The sequence below is a fragment of the Danio rerio genome, chromosome 14, assembly GCF_052040795.2.
Source record: "Danio rerio strain M-AB ecotype USA chromosome 14, GRCz13ab, whole genome shotgun sequence".
Lineage (NCBI taxonomy): Eukaryota > Metazoa > Chordata > Actinopteri > Cypriniformes > Danionidae > Danio > Danio rerio.
Window position 1 is genome coordinate 56,968,200 of NC_141034.1, and position 19,984 is coordinate 56,988,183.

Genomic DNA, 19,984 nt, shown 5'->3' on the forward strand with positions numbered 1-19,984 from the left:
GTAAGGGGCGTGTCTACAATAATGGAGATATAAAAGGGGCGTGTCTCGTAACAATAGTGGATACATGTAAAAAGGGCGTGTCCTGTAAGGGTGTGTCTTGTATCAATAGTGGATACATCAAAAGGGGTGTGTCCTGTAAGGGGTGTGTTGAGTAGCAATAGTGGATACATCAAAAGGGGTGTGTCCTGTAAGGGGTGTGTCGAGTAGCAATAGTGGATACATCAAAAGGGGTGTGTCCTGTAAGGGGTGTGTCGAGTAGCAATAGTGGATACATCAAAAAGGGACATGTCCTGTAAGGGGTGTGTCTAGTAACAATAGTGGATACATGTAAAAAGGGCGTGTCCTGTAAGGGTGTGTCTTGTATCAATAGTGTATACATCAAAAGGGGTGTGTCCTGTAAGAGGTGTGTCGAGTTACAATAGTAGATACACCAAAAAGGGGCATGTCCTGTAAGGGGCGTGTCTAGTAACAATAGCAGATACATCAAAAAGGGGCGGGTCCTGTAAGGGGTGTGTCTACTAAAAATAGCGGATACATCAAAAAGGAGCGTTTCCTGTAAGGGGCGTGTCTAGTAACAATAGCGGATACATGCAAAAGGGGCGGGTCCTGTAAGGGGTGTGTCTACTAACAATAGCTGATACGTCAAAAAGGGGTGTGTCCTGTAAGGGGCGTGTCTAGTAACAATAGCGGATACATCCAAAAGGGGCGGGTCCTGTAAGGGGTGTGTCTACTAACAATAGCTGATATGTCAAAAAGGGGTGTGTCCTGTAAGGGGTATGTCTAGTAACAATAGTGGATACATCAAAAAAGGGGTGTGTCCTGTAAGAGGCGTGTCTAGTAACAGTAGCTGATACGTCAAAAAGGGGTGTGTCCTGTAAGGGGTATGTCTAGTAACAATAGCGGATACATCAAAAAAGGGGTGTGTCCTGTAAGGGGCGTGTCTAGTTACAATAGTGCATACATCAAAAAGAGGCGTGTCCTGTAAGGGGTAGGTCCAGCAACAGTAGTGGATACATCCAAAAGGGTCGGGTCCTGTAAGGGGCATGTCTAGTAACAATGATGAAGACATAAAAAGGGCGTGTCCTGTAAAAGACGTGTCTAGTAACAATATTGGAGACATAGGCATGTCTAAATTGTCTAAAAATGTTTGTGTTTGTTCTATAAGAGGCGTGTCTAGTAACAGTAGCGGCTACACCAAAAAGGGGCGGGTCCTGTAAGGGGCACGAGTAGTAACATTAGCGGATACATCAAAAAGGGGAGGGTCCTGTAAGGGGCGTGTCTAGTAACAATAATGCATACATTAAAAGGGGCCGTGTCCTGTAAGAGGCGTGTCAAGTAACAATAGGGGACACATCCAAAAGGGGCATTTCCTGAAAGGGGTGTGTCTACTAACAATAGTGGATACATCAAAAAAGAGGCGTGTCCTGTAAAAGGCGTGTCTAGTAACAATATTGGAGACATAAGCGTGTCTAAATTGTCTAAAATTGTTTGTGTTTGTTCTATAAGAGGCGTGTCTAGTAACTGTAGCAGCTACAACAAAAAGGGGAGTGTCCTTTAAGGGGTGTGTCTTGTAACAATAGATGATACATAAATGCTAGGTTGTCGAAACTCAAAGTTGGGTCAAATATAGACAAACCCGAAATTTAAATCACATTCTTTTCATATATTTCATATATTTTACCCAACATTGGGTTACTAAAATCCAGCATTTTGTAGAGAATAAAATAGTTTGTGAACATTAGCCGAAAACAAAAGTCATTTTAGAAGCAGAGCAATTTTATATTATAATTAACAAGCAATTGATGACCAGAAACTTCAACTACGAAAGTCGATTTAGACATTTCACGCTGTTCAAGTCCTGTTGTTAAAAATCCTTCAATAAAACACTCAATATCCACCTGTCCACAATGTTTGCTTGTTTGTATTACAGTGAACGGCGCAATTAGTACATAATAATTGTAAAATCCCACTTGTCAAACTATTGGCAGCAAACGTCTCTGTGCAAAAAAGGCTCGTTCAGCTGTAAGCGATCATCTTCCTTCACATAGCGTTAGTCCCAAAGAGCAGAATTATGACAACTTCACAAAAACATCTCCAGGAGCCTGTCCTCGGGGTGACGGAGAGGCTTTGCAAAACTTCATTTAGAGGATAATTGGTGCGCAGACATTGTTAGATTACAACCTTTGGATGGCGGTTCACTGAAGGCAGGTGATTATAACGTCTGATGTTCACAGTGAAGACAAAACCGAGCTCACCGAATGACAAGAGCTCCTTCTGCTGCCGCTCCTCCAGCCGACCCAAGAAGAGGAGGGAAAAAAACACACCTGCCACTAGAGACATGCTCGTCTGTGGGACTGGGGTTTTCTTTTTTAAAGTGGATCTGTGGAGTGATTTCTTCAAAATTGCAATTACTTCTATCTGTAACACCTTACCTGAAAGGGTGTTCATAAGACTGTCATTAAGCCTGTATAATCATGACATGACGCGTGGGATGTCTGCATGTCATGATGTCATGTTTACATTTAAGATGGCACAACTGAGCAAATGACACTTACACTTGTCATAAGCATGCTTACAGTGTGTAATGTCATGATTATAATATATATAACTCCCCCCAGCAGACTCGGTGTGGTGTTTTCACACCTCTAGTTTGAAGAAAGACAGGAAAGCGGGTGAGTCCAGCTCTGTTTAGGTGGGATTGTCAAGTGGCGAAAGAGGGAAGGGTCACCATGAAAAGAAGAGTTTCAGTACGTGCACACGCTGATTTTTACAGAGACGACACAAACACAAACACAGCGATAGACTGTGACTACATGGACATCAGTAATGGAATTATTTGCCTTAATCTGAACAGGACCAGGGCTTAATTTGCGCCAGAACACACCAGGGGCCTCATGTACTAAGACTTGCGTGGAAATTTTTAAACAAAGCTGTAAATGTGCGTACGCCGGAAAAAATTTAGATGTATGAAACACTGCGTACGCTGAATCTCACGCATATTCTTTTGTACATCCGAACGAACGTGAAACTGAGCGCAACATGCACGAGCACAAAACCCCTCCCTGCCTCCTCCCCCCTATGAATATGCAAATGACTCTACTTTGGCAAAACCCAACGAAAAAGCAAAGGGAAAAGCAAGAAGAGAAACTTTGAACAGAATGTGAATTGGAGGTGCTGCTTTCGGAGGTAGACCGGAGAAAAGCGGGGTTATTTGCAAGTTTGTTCTCCGGAATTAACAACAAAAGAAAAAAAATTGAGTGGGAGAGTTTAGCTGATGCGGTTAACACAGTTAAATCTGAACATCGCACTGAGTGAATTAGAAAAGAAATAGTGTGGATTATAGGTGTAAAATGTTGCAGAATCCTTACCAGTCTTAGTGGCGCAGCTCTTCAGACGCATGTCAACATGCTTTGACACGTTCGAGCATCAACTCGGATCGAATCCAGCATCTGATGAACCCCTTACTCTTTATTCCCCCGCTGCATATCAGATTTTGTCTACTATTTATCACTAGAAAGACAAGTAGGAATCATTCATAAGTCTGTGCATCATATTTTATTTGCACATTTATTGAATGGAAATGTTTCTGATGTGCAAATTCATCTTCAGATAGTGTCTTTATAGCAGTGTGTGTGCAGTAGATAGCTCAGATTACATTGGGAAAACAGGCGACCGCTGCAAATTGTGCTTTAATGTTTAGCTGGTCAACTGTATGGTATGGAAACCTTATATACCTGCTAGATGAACCCGTCTCATACAGCTGCTATTGCAAGGCTCAGACACTTTGTAGAGAGGAATTTAACACAACTGCCTCTAGGAGTCGCCAATGGAAATAAAACAGACACGCACAAAAAATGTGCGTACGCCAGCCATGAAGCTGCCGTAAAGCTGCGCACATTCCCACGTTCAGTTCATTGTTAGTAAATCCAAACGTGAGCGATTCTGAGCGTGAAACCTGCCGTATGCAAAGTTTTTGTGCGTACGCAGCGTTGATACATGAGGCCCCAGATCTGGATCCGGCACCTCTGAAATCTGATCCGGCACCTCACCCCTCCTTAACCGCCCTCCTGCCCCGTCCGCTGTTCACTTTCACTTTCTTCCGCGACTCCCTTACCCTCTTCATTTTCGTATGCAACACCCCCCCCCCCCCCTCTTCACTTCCGTCCGTGAAAGCCCTCCACCATACACAGCCAAACACAACCCCCCCACACAAACTTTGGTGCACAACACCTCTCCATCCTCGGGTAACATGCTGGATTCATTGCCCCAATCTGTTTTCCTCCGGAGTTTCATGTAATTTCGGGTGTTTCATTCTTGATTTGTCGACTTTAACAGCAATTTGGCACTTTCACTTTCATACAGGAACATTTAATGCAAACCCCCCATGAAGAATTTGATATTATATGCGAGGGACTGCTGCAAGAGTGTTGTTTTAATGCAATGTTTGATACCGCACCGCAAATGTAAGAAAAAAACCCTCCACATTTCTCAGGTAGATGCAGAGAATAATGTCAAACAGCCATGTGTGTGTATCCTGTCACAAAATGCGGTGAAAATTCTGTAACGGTGATAGTTTGATTGCGGTGTTTACATGTTTACACTCGGAGAGCAGCATTTACAGCGGATCTTTCAGCCCATAATATTGTAGTGATATTAACATTCTGTAAACTGAGTAACTCAATCATTCTGACTTAGGTCTATTAAAAACTGAAAGAGTACTGCTGACGATACTAACCAACTCTGCCTCTGAATAAACATAAACAAAGCACACTGATCACACACACTTACCAAATCTGTAGAGACAGGACAATCAACACCAACCGGAGCCGCGTCTTTATTAAAAGGAGACGAGCAGCAAATCCGTATTTCACCATTTCCAGATGAGAAAAGCTCTCGGGTAAACAATGTTCCTTACAGCTGTATTTCTGTCACATGTCGCGTGCACTGCAATCCACACGTGAGTCCAGCTGCGCTCTCATAGCAGGGAAATGAAAACAAAACCTTTACTGCAGCACATTTATAAACACAACACTGACGACCCGTGTCGCTTTTCTTTTTCCACTGGTTTTAATTACGGTTGGCAACACAATGTGGCGTCTCTCTGAACACTGTAACAGGTAAAAACCCACATATCACGCATGTTAATGAAGTTGCACCTTATACGCAATGGAGTGCGCTGATTGGTTCAAACCAAGTCTTTCTCATGAATTAATGCTGAAAGCTCAAAGACATCACGTTGCACTCGCTGGTACAGACGTCCAGTCTACACACTGGAATTTACACAAGGACCTAATCGCCGTGACTTCAACTGTCAGGGTTAATTTTTCATGTAATGTTTTTTATTCACCACTAGATGTCGCCATTTCAACTTTTCTTTCTTTTTTTTTTGGTTACCTGTAATCCCCGAGATCAGTTTCACATGTGGCTTGTCTAGTTGTTTGTATAAGTAACCCTTTTTTTCCTCTGTTCTTTGCTCGGTTATTGTTGACCCATGCCTGTCACCTACAGAATCTGATAGCGTCTCATTGCTGGGCTCTTTAACTACTAGTGGGTCAGTGGTAAGGTGCCCACACTCACACGCCAGAGACCCGGGCTGTTTCTCAATATGCGTTCTTCAGCGGTCTTGCATCCTCGTGTTCTCGTGCAACATCATCATCAGCTGCCTAAGTTCAGTTCCAATACTCAAGACTGCAAGTACGGAGGACGCGTGAAACTTCCCGGAGGTGATCTTGATATTGAGGACGCACTGATGCAGACTTGAGCACTGAACTCGCTCTGGAAGTCCCAGAAGTCATTGCGACTGGAGGTGGGAAGCGCAGCATTTTATCTAGATTTATTATTAAAGTTCAGAGATGTCACTTATTTACCTCAGGAGTTTCCCTAAATGAAACGGTGAAAGTAAACATTAACATGAACATCTTAATAACGGAATAAACACATTAAGGGTGTTTGTTTGCTGAAATTCATATTAAAATTTGTTTTATTTTTTGTGCAGAGTATATTTATAATGTTTTTATGCAAAGTATATATTTTGAAGAGGGGGAAAACAATAAATCGTTTTATGAGTGCTGTAATGTTTAAATAATTTCCATTTAAAACGCGTGAAGGTCACATGACCATCAGGAAGAATGCAGCTTCTCATTCTCATGCAGCTTCTCCTCGCGGTCTCCTGAGTTCGTTCTTCCGAGGACACCTGGCAAGACCGGTCTCCACAAGAACACAAGTCCGTTCTCTGCGTTTTTAGAATGGAGAAACAGCTCTGGGTTTTATCCCTGAGCCTGACATTCAACATTTCTTTTCAAACTGGAAAAGCAAATTTGCGCTAAACAACGCAAAAAACAACCAATTTTCTCTCTTTAGTTAAATATATGTGTCCTAATACACATGTGTACAATACACAGTGTTTATAGCAGCGTGGGACACACACGGTTGAAGTCATAATTATTAGCCACATTATTAGCCCAAAAAACAATTGTATTTGTTTTTGAAATATTTCCCAAATGATGTTTAACAGAGCAAGGAATCTTTCACAGTATGTCTGATAATATTTTTTCTTCTGGAGAAAGTCTTATTTGTTTTATTTCGACTAGAATAAAAGCAGTTTTAAATTTTTTTAAACATCATTTTAAGGTCAATATTATTAACCTCTTTAAGCTATATATTTTTTGATAGTCTCCAGAACAAACCATCATTATACAATAACTTGCCTAATAACCCTAACCTGCCGAGTTAACCTAAATAACCTAGTGAAGCCTTTATGTCACTTTAAGCTGTATAGAACTGTCTTGAAGAATATCTAGTCTAATATTATTTACTGTCATCATGACAAAGAGAAAATAAATCAGTTTTTAGAAACGAGTTATTAAATTTATTATGATTAGAAATGTGTTGAAAAAATTTGTTCTCCGTTTACCAGAAATTGGGGCAAAAAATAAACAGGGGGCGAATAATTCTGACTTCAACTGTGTACAACTGTCAACATCTGAAACATGCGTTTTGGTGTTTCGTGACCCTTTAATTACAGTCTTTTGAACACCCCTTCAAGTAAAGTGTTTCCATTATTTCTAGACAGCAGAAAGAAGTGTAAATCAACTCTGTTGAGTCTCCTTCCACTCCAAAGCCTTGGTAATTGTGCATGCATCACCTGTAGAGTTTCAGAAGTGATCTCAACATCTCTAACTGTGACCTGATTTAACAAGGCAAAGCCTGCAATCAGACATTTATGATTTGGAAGTCATATTCACAACATCAGGTGCATGCAAATAAGAGACAAGAGCAAGATGCCTGTTCTGCCTGAAAGCCAATGAAAATGTGCATCTGGAATTACTAATAATGACGAATTATTAGATGAAAAAATAGTATAGTCATTTACAGTAACTACCACAGTGTTTTTAAAAGTGTGTGATACTGTATATATTATAGTATTTACAGCGCTTTGTTTTCCAGCATACTGTAGTGTTAACTACTGATAAACGGTAATAAATTCTTGTTTATATTGCTATAGTAGTTGCGTTATCATAGCAACTATAGAATCACCATCTCAACATGTAATATACTGTAATTGTTACTACTATAGCAACTGTAGAATCACCGTAACAGATTACTATAGTTGTTGTGTTACCATAGCAACTATAGTCACCGTAACAGATAACTATAGTTGTTGTGTTACCATAGCAACTATAGTCACCGTAACAGATAACTATAGTTGTTGTGTTACCATAGCAACTGTAGAATCACCGTAACAGATTACTATAGTTGTTGTGTTAACATAGCAACTATAGAATCACTACAACAAATGAATTACTATAGTTGTGTTAACACAGCAACAATAGAATCACCACAACAAATAAATTACTATAGTTGTTGTTACCATAGCAACTATAGAATCACCGAAACATAATAATTGCTATAGTTGTTGTGTTACCATAGTAACTGTAGAATCACCACAACAAATGAATTACTATAGTTGTTGTTACCATAGCAACTATAGAATCACCACAAGAGATTAATTACAATAGTTGTTGCGTTACTATAGCAACTATCTATCTAACTAATCACCGTAACAGATGAATTGCTGTAGCTGTTGTGTTACCACAGCAACTATATGATCATCGTCACATTTTAATTACTGTAGTTTTTGTGTTACCATAGCAACTATAAAATCACTGCAACATATGAATTACTATAGATGTTGTTACCATAGCAACTGTAGAATCACCACGACTGATTGATTACTAAAACTGTTGCGTTATCATAGCAACTATAGAATCACCACATCAGATTGCTGTAGTTATTGTTTTACCATAGCAACTGTTGAATCACCACAACAAATGAATTACTATAGTTGTTATCATAGCAACGATAGAATCACCACAAGAGATTAATTAGGATAGTTGTTGTGTTACCATAACAACTACAGAATTACGCAACAGATGACTTACTGTAGCTGTTGCATTACCATAGCAACTATAGAATCACCACAACAAATTAATTCAAGTACAGCATATTGTTCAAAAACATTTAATCATTTATCAGATGCTTTTGTCCAAAGTGACTTACAATTAAGGAGGCATTTAGCAGTTCAAAACGAAAAATATATATATATATATATATACATATATATATATAAATTATTTAAATGAGTTTTTTTTGTCATATTCAGAACTTATGTTTTTGAGTAATTGCAAATAAATCTAATAATGCAAAATAACTCTTCATGTATGTTGCATTGTATATTACTTGTACAGTATATTGTTTCAACTATTATTTCAACTACTAATAATGCAGTTTAAAAGTGTAAACAAGCCTATGAATCACTTTTTTAGAGTTGGTCTGCTGCTATTTAGAGTTTGGATTCTGCTCAGTCCAAGCTTGGGTGTTTTCTACAATAGATGTACAGAGAAGCTGATTATGGAGAGGGAGGGTCTCTCTGTTGTGCTCACTCACCTTATTAGCCGACTTTATTACTTTCCATTTTAATGAAGCGCACAGCGCAGGCCATCAGTTTGTCTGTCTGTGTTTATTCCTCTTGCTAATGGACCAATCTAATGCAGCTCAAGGCTAGAAGTCCAGATCTGGGAGAACATTCCCTGAAGAGAACACACCGAGTTTTCATGATGTTTGGATGTGAAAATGCTTTTATAGTTAATGCCAGAAAATGGATGCACTAACAAGCCATCTTTCATGGAAGTCTTGCTTTTTGTCTAATTATGCTCATGTACTGCCTGATATCATTCATTTATCTCAACTGATTTGAATGTTCAAGACTGTCAGAATGATAAAAGGCATCAAGACAGATTTTAATTATGCAGCACAGCGCCGCAAATCATTTGTGATGTAATGTTTTAAATGGTATTTCTTATTATTATGGGTTATGATCAAATGATCAAGCTCTTATTTTAATAAAGTCATTTGTAGGCATGATGAATTGCAGAGTTTGTGTGTGTGTGTGTATATATATATACAGGGTGGAGTTATCTTTAGGACAGGTCTATTAGCCATTTAGGGCGAAGCTATGAGTCCTTTAGGGTGGAGTTATAAGTTCTTTAGGGCAGTGAAATCCGTACTTTATGGTGGATCTATCGGTCAATCAGGGCATGGTTATCAATCATTTAGGGCGGAGTTATCAGTCCTTTAGGGTGAAGCTATAAGCTATCAGTTAGTTAGGGCAGAGCTATCAGTCATTTAGGGGCGGAGCTATTAGTCCTTTAGGGTGAAGCTATCAGTCTTTTAGGGTAAAACTATCAGTGAATTAGGGTGGGGCTATCAGTAATTTAGGGTGGAGTTAACATTCCTTTAGGGTGAAGCTACCAGTCATTTAGGTGGGGCTATCAGTCATTTTAGGGAGAGCTATCAGTCATTTAGGGCGGAGCTATCAGTCATTTAGGGCGGAGCTATTAGTCCTATAGAGTGGAGCATTCAGTCCTTTGAGGAAGGGCTATCAGTCCTTTAGGGTGAAACTATCAGTGAAATAGGGTGGGGCTATTAGTCATTTAGAGCAGAGCTATCAGTCCTTTAAGGTGGAGCCACGGTAAATTAGGGCGAGGCTATCTATAATTTAAGGTGTAGTTATCATTCCTTTGGGGTGGAGCTATCAGTCATTTAGGGTGGAGTTATCATACCTTTAGGGTGGAGCTACCAGTAATTTAAGGTGGGGTTATCAGTCATTTAGGGCGGTGCTATCAATCCTTTAGGGTAGAGCCATCAGTCAATTAGGGTGGGGCTATTAGTCATTTAGGGTGGAGTTATTAGTTCTTTAGGGTGGAGCTATCAGTCCTTTAAGGAGGAGCCACAGTCAATTAGGGCAGGGCTATCAGTAATTTAGGTTGGAGCTATTACTTTTGAGCGGACCTATCAGTCATTTAGGATGGAGCTTTCAGTCAATTAGGCTGGGGTTATCAATAATTTAGGGCATAGTTATTAGTCCTTTAAGGACAAGCTATCAGTCAATTAGGGAGGAGGTATCTGTGCTTTAGGACGGGGCTGTCACTCTTTTAGGGGGAGGGATTATCAGTGCTTTAGGGCGGGGCTGTCACTCTTTTAGGGTGTGGCTATCAGTGCTTTAGGGCGGGGCTGTCACTCTTTTAGGGGGAGGGATTATCAGTGCTTTAGGGTGGGGCTGTCACTCTTTTAGGGGGAGGGATTATCAGTGCTTTAGGGCGGGATTATCAGTGTGTGTCTCGGTGCTCTGAATTCATCCTTTCATTAATTTTCCTTCATTTTATTAGCAACACCCATCTTTCAACTCAATTGGTTCCCAAAGAATGACATCCTGCACTGCCCTACATTTGTTTTTCATTACTAGATCACTTCAAGATGCATGTCATTATAGCCTAAGAAATGACAATCTTAACTTCCATTGTATGGAGACTTTAAAGGGTTAGATCAGCCAAATTATAAAAAATTATGTTATTAAGAACTGGCACTCAATTTCCTGAGACCTTCATTCATATTCTGAACTCAAATGAAGATATTTTAGATGATATATCTAATATTTAGAGGAACTCAAGTCTTTTTTTTCAGTCTAGAAAGTTAGATGATAAAACACTCTCTTATTTAAGAAATACATTGGATAGTAGCTAAGAAAGTGTTATTTTTACCTTGCTTTACCCTTTTTACATTTATGAAATATACATATGTGATAATGTAACGCATATATATATCTCCCTGACACCCAGCAGAGGTGCGAATGACATATTTACAGATATCTGAAGGTGATTTGTTTTGTCATCTGCTTTCTTCAGAGTCGCTTTTTAAAGGAAATATGACAATTTCGTCTACATTTACTCTCCTGCGTGATTCTACGAAGATATTTATTCTGTAGGATAAAAAACAGGTATAATTTATGAGGTCATATGAGGAAATTTGTCTTTGTAATTCAAAATGCTTAAAAATCATAATTAATGGGGTCTTTAGCATTCAATATTTACCACAGGTTTGCTGTGAGGGTCGAGACTAGGAGTAGGGCCAAATAATAAGCTGTTTTTACTGTGTGTGTGTGTGTGTGTGTGTGTGTGTGTGTGTGTGTGTGTGTGTGTGTGTGTGTGTGTGTGTTTGTGCATGTGTAACAGAGGCCAGCTAGTAAGTGCTGTGCAGGTAAACCTCACTCCTCTGACCTCTAACGGTGCTCTAGCGACATACATTAGAGCAGGGGTGTCAAACTCAGTTCCAAAAGGGCCGAAGCCCTGCACAGTTTAGTTCCAACCCTGCTCCAACACACTTACCTGTGGGTTTCAAACAAGCCTGAAGGACTCAATTAGTCTGATCAGGTGTGTTTAATTATGGTTGGAAGTAAACTGTGCAGAGCTGCGGCCCTCCAGGAACTGAGTTTGACACCTGTGCACTAGAGACCATGGTCTTTAGCCTCCTTGCTAGAGCAACCAACTCCCATGCAGAAGGTAACCAGTTCAATCTCAGCTCGGAGCAGGTTGGGTGGTGAAGGACCAGCAGGGGTAACATTGGTGCCGTGACCCGGATGGGAGTGAGGTTTGGGGGGGGTTGTAACAAAGGGCAGCTAGTAAGTGCTGTGCAGGTAAACCTCACTCCTCTGACCTCTAAAGGTGCTCTAGTGACAGATGCTAGAGGCCATGGTCTTTAGCCTCCTTGCTAGAGCAACTGACTCCCATGCGGAAGGTTGCTAGTTCGATCCCAGCTCGGAGTGGGTTGGGTGGTGAAGGACCAGCGGGGGTTACACATGCATGTGCATGTGTGGTTGTGCATTTGTTTGTGTGTGCATGAGTGGTTGTATCTGTTTATGTGTGTGTGGTCATGTCTCTGAGTGCGCTCGTGTGGGTGCATGCATGTGAATGGTTGTGTGTGTTTGTGTGTATGCTCATGTCTGTGTGGTTGTATGCATGTTTCTGTGTGCGTTTATAATTTAAAGCTCCAGTACTGAATAGAGAAACATTATTAGTGTAAACAATAAGAACAGTGCTGTCGCCTCAGCAAGAAAGTCACAGGTTCGAGCCTCGGCTGGGTGAGTTGGTATTTCTGTGTGGAGTTTGCATGTTCTCCCCGTGTTGGCGTGGGTGCTCCGACGGTTTCCCCCACAGTCCAAAGACATGCGCTATAGGAGAATTGGGTAGGCTAAATTGTCCGTAGTGTATGAGTGTGAATGAGTGTGTATGGATGTTTCCCAGAGATGGGTTGCAGCTGAAAGGGCATCCGCTGCGTAAAACATGTGCTGGATAAGTTGGCGGTTCATTCCACTGTGGCTACCCCTGATTAATAAAGGGACTAAGCTGAAAATAAAATGAATGAACTAGAACCTAAAGTTCGTTGACGAACTTTGATGTTGGCTTGAGAAAGCCAACGTGACTGCGACGGGGACTAAAAGGCAGTTGGCAGGAAGAACAGCGGTTGATAAGTGGTTGCTAGGCGGTTGCTAAGGTGTTGCTAAGGCATTCCTAGGTAGTTGCTATATGTTCTGAGTGGTTCCTAGGCTGTTGCTAGGGTCCACTGGACTGTTAATCGGCCTCATTTACATGTTTGATCAAATCGAGAGAGAGAGAGGACTGATTTGTTCAGGTTGTTTAATGCAGATCACTATAGTATAGTTAGTATTTATAGTATATATTATAATCTGAACAAAATTACATTATAATAAATATCATATGAAGAAAAATATTAAATTAAAATACTAATGAAACAATAGCACATTCGTTTAGTTAATTTGTCTTTTATTTAATCAGTCTTATCAGTTTTGCAGTTAATATAGAGTACAGTCAATTTACAGTAATTTGCAGCGTTATATATATAGTTATAGTTATATAGTTATATATACAGTTTACAGGAAGAAAATCGCATTAAATACAATATTAGGCCGTCTTCATCACGTGGTTAATTCTGACCAATGACGTTGTTCCACCCCACTGGCCACTAACACAATGTTATAATCGTAATATTTAGTTGTCATCACCTGGGTGATTTATTTTATTTTTTTTTGGTACAGCATAGGCCAAAAGCTTGGCTTTCATTGTCATTATCACAAGTGAGGAGAAGGCTTTTTTGCGGTACAGAATATTCTGTTTTGAAAGAAATATCTGAAGTAAACTTATGTTTTTGCCAACATAAAAGGGGGATAAAAAATAATCCTTATAACACTAACCATAAATGTGTGTATGTGTGTGTATATATATATATATATATATATATATATATATATATATATATATATATATATATATATATATATATATATATATATATATATATATGTGTGTGTGTGTGTGTGTGTGTGTGTATATATATATATATATATATATATATATATATATATATATATATATATATATATATATATATATACATACAGTTGAAGTCAGAATTATTAACCCCCATTTGATTTTTTTTTTTCCTTTTTTAAATATTTCCCAAATTATGTTTAACAGAGCAAGGAAATTTTCACAGTATGTCTGATAATATTTTTTCTTCTTGAGAAAGTCTTATTTGTTTTATTTCGGCTAGAATAAAAGCAGTTATTAATTATTTAAAAACCATTTTTGGGACACAATTATTATCCCCTTTAAGCAATTTTTTTTTGATAATCTACAGAACAAACCATCGTTATACAATAACTTGCCTAATTACCCTAACCTGCCTAGTTCACCTTATTAACCTAGTTAAGCCTTTAAATGTCACTTTAAGCTGTATAGAAGTGTCTTAAAAAATATCAGGTCAAACATTATTTAATGTCATCATGGCAAAGATAAAATAAATCAGTAATTAGATATAGGTTTTTAAAACTATTATGCCTAGAAATGTGCTGAAACAATCTTCCCTCCATTAAACAGAAATTGGGGAAAAAATAAACAGGGGTGCTAATAATTCTGACTTCAACTGTATGTATATATATGTATACACACACACTTTATTTTCACTGTTTGTAAATAATTGTTGTTAACATTTTTGCTTTAAAACATTATAATACTGTTTTTGCACAATAAATAAAATGTGATTTAAAAAGTGCAAACATTGTCTTTGTTAGAATTTACACGTGATTACAACGGTATAAAGACATTCAGGTCCGACCGGACCGAATGGAAAGAAATTGTAGGTTTTGAAGATGGATTATTAGTTTTGTGGCAAGGACATAGCTGTTTTTAGAGGGTTAAAATACAGATTAAAAATAAAGTTAGAATGATTTTATAATAAATGTGTTTATTGTATAATATACGTGAATGTTCCTTGGGTTTCATTTTCATTATCACAAGTAGAGGAGAAGGCTTTTTCACGGCACAGAATATTCTGTTTTGAAAGAAATATCTGAAGTAAAGTTATGTTTCTGCCAACATCAGAGGCATGCATTTTAAAACTCACAGGGTAGCAGACAGAAATGCATGCGGGTCGATTCCGACGCGGATGATTCTGCATCCAGATCAGTTTTATTACGCTTTATGGAATTCACCGCGAGCATAATATGAATGACTGATGACCAGAATTAAGTTCAATCTTACCTCGATTTTGACCACAGATCTCTCTGCCTCTTAAAGAAACACTAAAAAGTGTTGTATTTCTTGTATTTGTGTACTTTCGCTGAAGTATTTTAATGTAAACAGCTTCAAATGTTGTAATAAGCACGTCTGAAATGAGCCCGAATTTCTGTAGATTCAAAACAGTCAGCACGGATATCCCTGCCTCTTAAAGGGAAAGTTCCTCTTAAAGGGCCATTACTAAATTACAAAGGGCTCAAAAATAGTCTTCTGGCGCCATCTCGTGGACACTCTGACACGCTTTGAGTCTGAATTTTACAAATTTAATATAAAAAAAATATTTATAGGAAAACTGTTATTTATAATTACACCAAATAAATATGACAATTATCAGTAATTTCAAACACATCTTTTGGCCAAATTTGAGGATTGTATACTTTTTTATATGCCCCAAATACTCGATACAATTTTTTAATTAAAAAAATTTTAATTCAAAAACTACAAATCTTATCGGCATGAGGACATACAGCAACCATCTCATGGGCAATAGACAGCTTTTGACCAAATTTGGGGCTTGTAGCATCTAAGCCCTGGGAGGAGAAGCGATTGCTTTTTTTTGGTCAGAAGCCGGAATAATAATAATAAGAATAAGTTTAAGTAGCATTACAGTATGTTGGCTTTCTCAAGCCAACATAATGAATGAATGAATGAATGAATGAATGAATGAATGAATGAATGAATGAATGGCCAATAAGAGTCTTTGTGCTGTTGTCCTTTAATAGAATGCACAATATAATGTTTGGCATTGCGCAAAAACAGGAAATTTCCAAGCTCACGGCACACAACAAGGCTGAGATCACGGATTATGAAAGTAAGTGCCATTCAAGTGCCAAACATGAGATTCATTCACTGCGCTAAAATGTAAAAGCCCACCCTGAATGCACAGGCACAAGGACGGGGTCTCTTTAAAGGAGAAATATCTACTCAGTCCTTTTCATCTGCAGGCCACGGTGGGGAGCTGAGGATCAATCAAACGCATTTTGAGAAATGTCAGCCTGCAGCACACACACACACACACACACACACTACAGTAAACACAAGCGCCTCTATGTGCTCAAAATTGCAGCTGTTAATTATGAAGCCCATTAGTTTGGGACGCAGTCGATACAATCCCGCTATAACAAACTACAGCGTGTGTTTTTTACAAAGTCATTCCAGACAAACAATCTGTGTCCGTGCCCTGTTAATCACCTCCACACGCCTCAGCGACATTCATTCTGGAGACACTTCTGTCAATTAAACAACGTTCAGCAGAAAACAAACAGGGCGAGAGAGAGAGAGAGAGAGAGTGTGTGTGTGTGTGTGTGTGTGTGTGTGTGTGTGTGTGTGTGTGTGTGTGTGTGTGTGTGTGTGTGTGTGGCAATCAGATTAATCTAGAATATGGAGAACATTGGAGAGGGGTCTATATGCAGACATGGTGCAGTGCAATCTGAGCTGCATCCAATACTTTTAAATGAGCACACCTAACCCCGCCCCTCACAGTGACATCACTAGCTCCATTGAGTGCATTGTGTCTGACATTGCATCTCAGAGATATGCAGTCTCAGCTTGCATCATCAAGGCTGCAATCAGATACTATTGACCCCATCATACCCCTGGTGCAATAAGGCGCAAGACGTGTTTGGCGTGACTTGTTGCTATTTTCAGACCAGCGCAACAGTAATTTTCATATTTTGCACCATGTTGTTTAAATGGCAAATCCATTTGCGGCACTTTGCAGACTCATGGGTGTGCTGGTCTATAAAGGAGGTGTGTTAAGGCGCATTGTTGAAGCGTTGCTATTTTGTGGAACTGAAATAGACCGCACCATTGACCAACTAAAAGCTGCTCTAAAGTCCATCAGAGCGTGTTAGTTATGCACATATGCAGGTCTAAATGCTTACACACTGCTGAATACACACAGGATGATCAGCAACACACAAATATCTTTACAGATGAAAACAATTAAAGGATTCAAATGATCCAGAAATGATGATTTTCTACATCAATATAAACAGCACTGCCTCCATGCCTTCTTCACCTCAGGGGGCTTCTTCAGTTTATTGATGACCATCTGCATCTGTATAATGTGATTATTGTTAACAGTATTATTGATTATCTGCAGATTTATCTATTTTTTAAATCATAACAAGTGTAGATGTGTCCAGCTGTGAGGATTTGGAGACGTCTGCATCATCATATGGGGCATTAGAACAGGACGTGTGTTTGGATATAACTCAGTTATCTGATCACACTTCATTATTATTGTTCATTTATTGCTTTGCTGGAGATTAGAACTGAATTTAGAAATAGTTTAGACACAAATATTTGTGCTTAACAAAGGAAATTAAATATGTAGGCTAATGGATGTGTTCAGTGGAGTGAGTTTCCTCCGTTTCCTCACTCCACCAAAGTAAAGGAGTAAAGTAAAGAGAGAAAGTAAAGAGGCTGAATGGAGGAGGCTCGTTCTTTATCCTCGCGCTGCAGATGCTCTGTTTAACTGTTTTCTTGCTAGTGAACAGTTCAGTTTTTACACTTACAAAGTCACCATGTAAATAGCAAATGCACCATGGAGCGACACAACTGACTCTTAAAGGGAATGGGAGATGAGACTCTGATTGGTTTAATGCAGGTTATGCTCAAAACACAGCCAGAACTCATGAAGAGAATAAGCACTACCCTGTTAGACCATGCACTGTATAATAACAATAGCAAAAAATAGCAAACGTGGATTCACACACGCCCTTAATGCTTTTGCTACATGCGCTTTAGACTTTGCGCTTAGATCATTAAATAGAGCTCTTACTCTTTTAAAGAAACATCCCCAACACTGCCCAGCAGATAACAGATGTTACACAGATGTAAAACTGACGTTGGACTCCAACGTCAGACTTTGAACTTTGGGTTGATGTCAGAACCCAACATCAGTTTGAGGTGAGACTTCAATGTCAAGGGGAATTTTAGTTAGATCACAACACAACATAAGATCAACCAAAGTTAACCATTTCATTTTCTTTTCGGCTTTTTACCTTTATTCCTCAGAGGTCACCACAGCGGAATGAACCACCAACTATTCCAGCAAATGTTTTACACAGTGGATGCCCTTCCAGCTGCAACCCAGTACTGGGAAACACCCATACACACTTACTCTCTCACACACACACACTCATACACTACGGCCAATTTAGTTCATAAATTCCCCTATAGCGCATGTGTTTGGACTGAAACCGGAGCACCCGGAGGAAACCCACGCCAACACGTGGAGAACATGCAAACTCCTCACAGAAACGCCAACTGACCCAACCGGGACTCGAACCACTGACCTTCTTGCTGTGAGGTGACAGTGCTATCCACTGCGCCACCCATGACAGTTAATTTTGTCAATTTTTAATCAGTTTATTTTATAAAGTTTGGATAATAAATGCTCAAAAAAGAAAATAATACCTCTAAATGACTGCATTTTTAAATCAGAAAAGAAATTCAGAACTAAAACAAAAACTGCGTTTGAGGATAACGCATAACAGCAGTATCCATATACAGATTTTTGATTGCCATAGCTCTTTATGATCAGCAGCATCATGCATGTGGAAATTGTGTTTTAGATTGCTCTGGATGTGCATCTGCCTCTCAAACAAATCATCACCACAGCCTTAAAATAGCAGCGCTGTCTGTCTCAAACACGAGCTGCCGCCGCAGAAACAGAGCTGGAGACGAAGCACAGATTACTTACAGATGAAGTCTGAGTTATAAGCCTCCTGTATATTTATCCCCAAACTTCATTTAAAGGTTTGAGAAACCCTCGAGTTTTTTTTTGTGAGATTTTAACAGATCTATATGTGTTGAGCATCAGTTAAGACAGTTAATTGTCAGCTGATTTCATCTTCCTAATTTCATCTTTCAAAATCAGTGACGTAGTGCTCATTAAGTGCTGGTGGAGTGATGATGCGACGGTTTTCTTATCCTATGAGAAGACCCTGCTTCTTAATTATTTATGAGAGAGCACGTGCTTTCCAAAGGCAGGCAGACCTGCCAAGCTGTTGTAACCAATGACTGTAAAAAATATGGACGACGCGACAGCCCTTTTTCCCATTGAAAGCCTTGAGGGCAAAACGCCTGCTTGACGGGCACAAACTGTCGCAAAAGACTGCTGAAATAGGAGCCTTGACATGCGCAGAAGGACTGTCTGATGGAGCCAGAGGAGGAGCCGCGAAAATGAGCGGAGTCGAGCTTCCAACCAAACGCTTTATGTAAAATCAACCACGCCCCCCCAACTTCTCAGCATGCGTTTGCTGTCATATCAACACAGATGGATGTAACAACGTTAACAAATATGAGGGTTATATATATTCAATCGCGCCAGCTCCAGGCCGCAGCGCATAACCTACTCGCGGCGTCGCGGGCTGATTCCGGCTCGCATGCGGCAGCGCCGGCTCGCTCGGCCGCCGCATCTGGCTCGATTGACTCGGGCTGGAATTGGGTAGTGAGTCCAGGCATCCGGAGTAGGTCCAGCAGAGGTAGTCAGTCTGAGCTCTAAGAGATAAGTCTCCGGCAGGCGAGAATCTAGCCGGAACTGTGTTTTGCTATCTAGGTGGCTAGGCGTGTATCAGCAAACTAATAAAGCCCGAAAAAAGCCCTGACCTTAGCGAATAAACAGTGTTCCACCAGGATCATGTATGTCAGAAACTGTAGTTTACTGCTGAACTCATTTTGTCATGGTAAAATAACACAGAAATCGAATAATAACATTTCAGTCTACTTCAGTCTCCTGCCGAAGCTCAGACGCCGCGCTTTGAGAAACTGTCAATCACAGCTGTCAATCACGATGACACGCCCAGCATTAAATTACTGCTAAAAACAAACTGTTTACAAAAATGAGGATCTGCACCTATTTCAGCACAATAACCAGTGCCTTAATCAACCAGAACTATCTTTCGGGACATTTTATTGCAAGTGTAATATTTTTTTTTATTTGGGCTCAAGTCTCCTTCATTAACACGGAGGAGGCGGGCTTTATG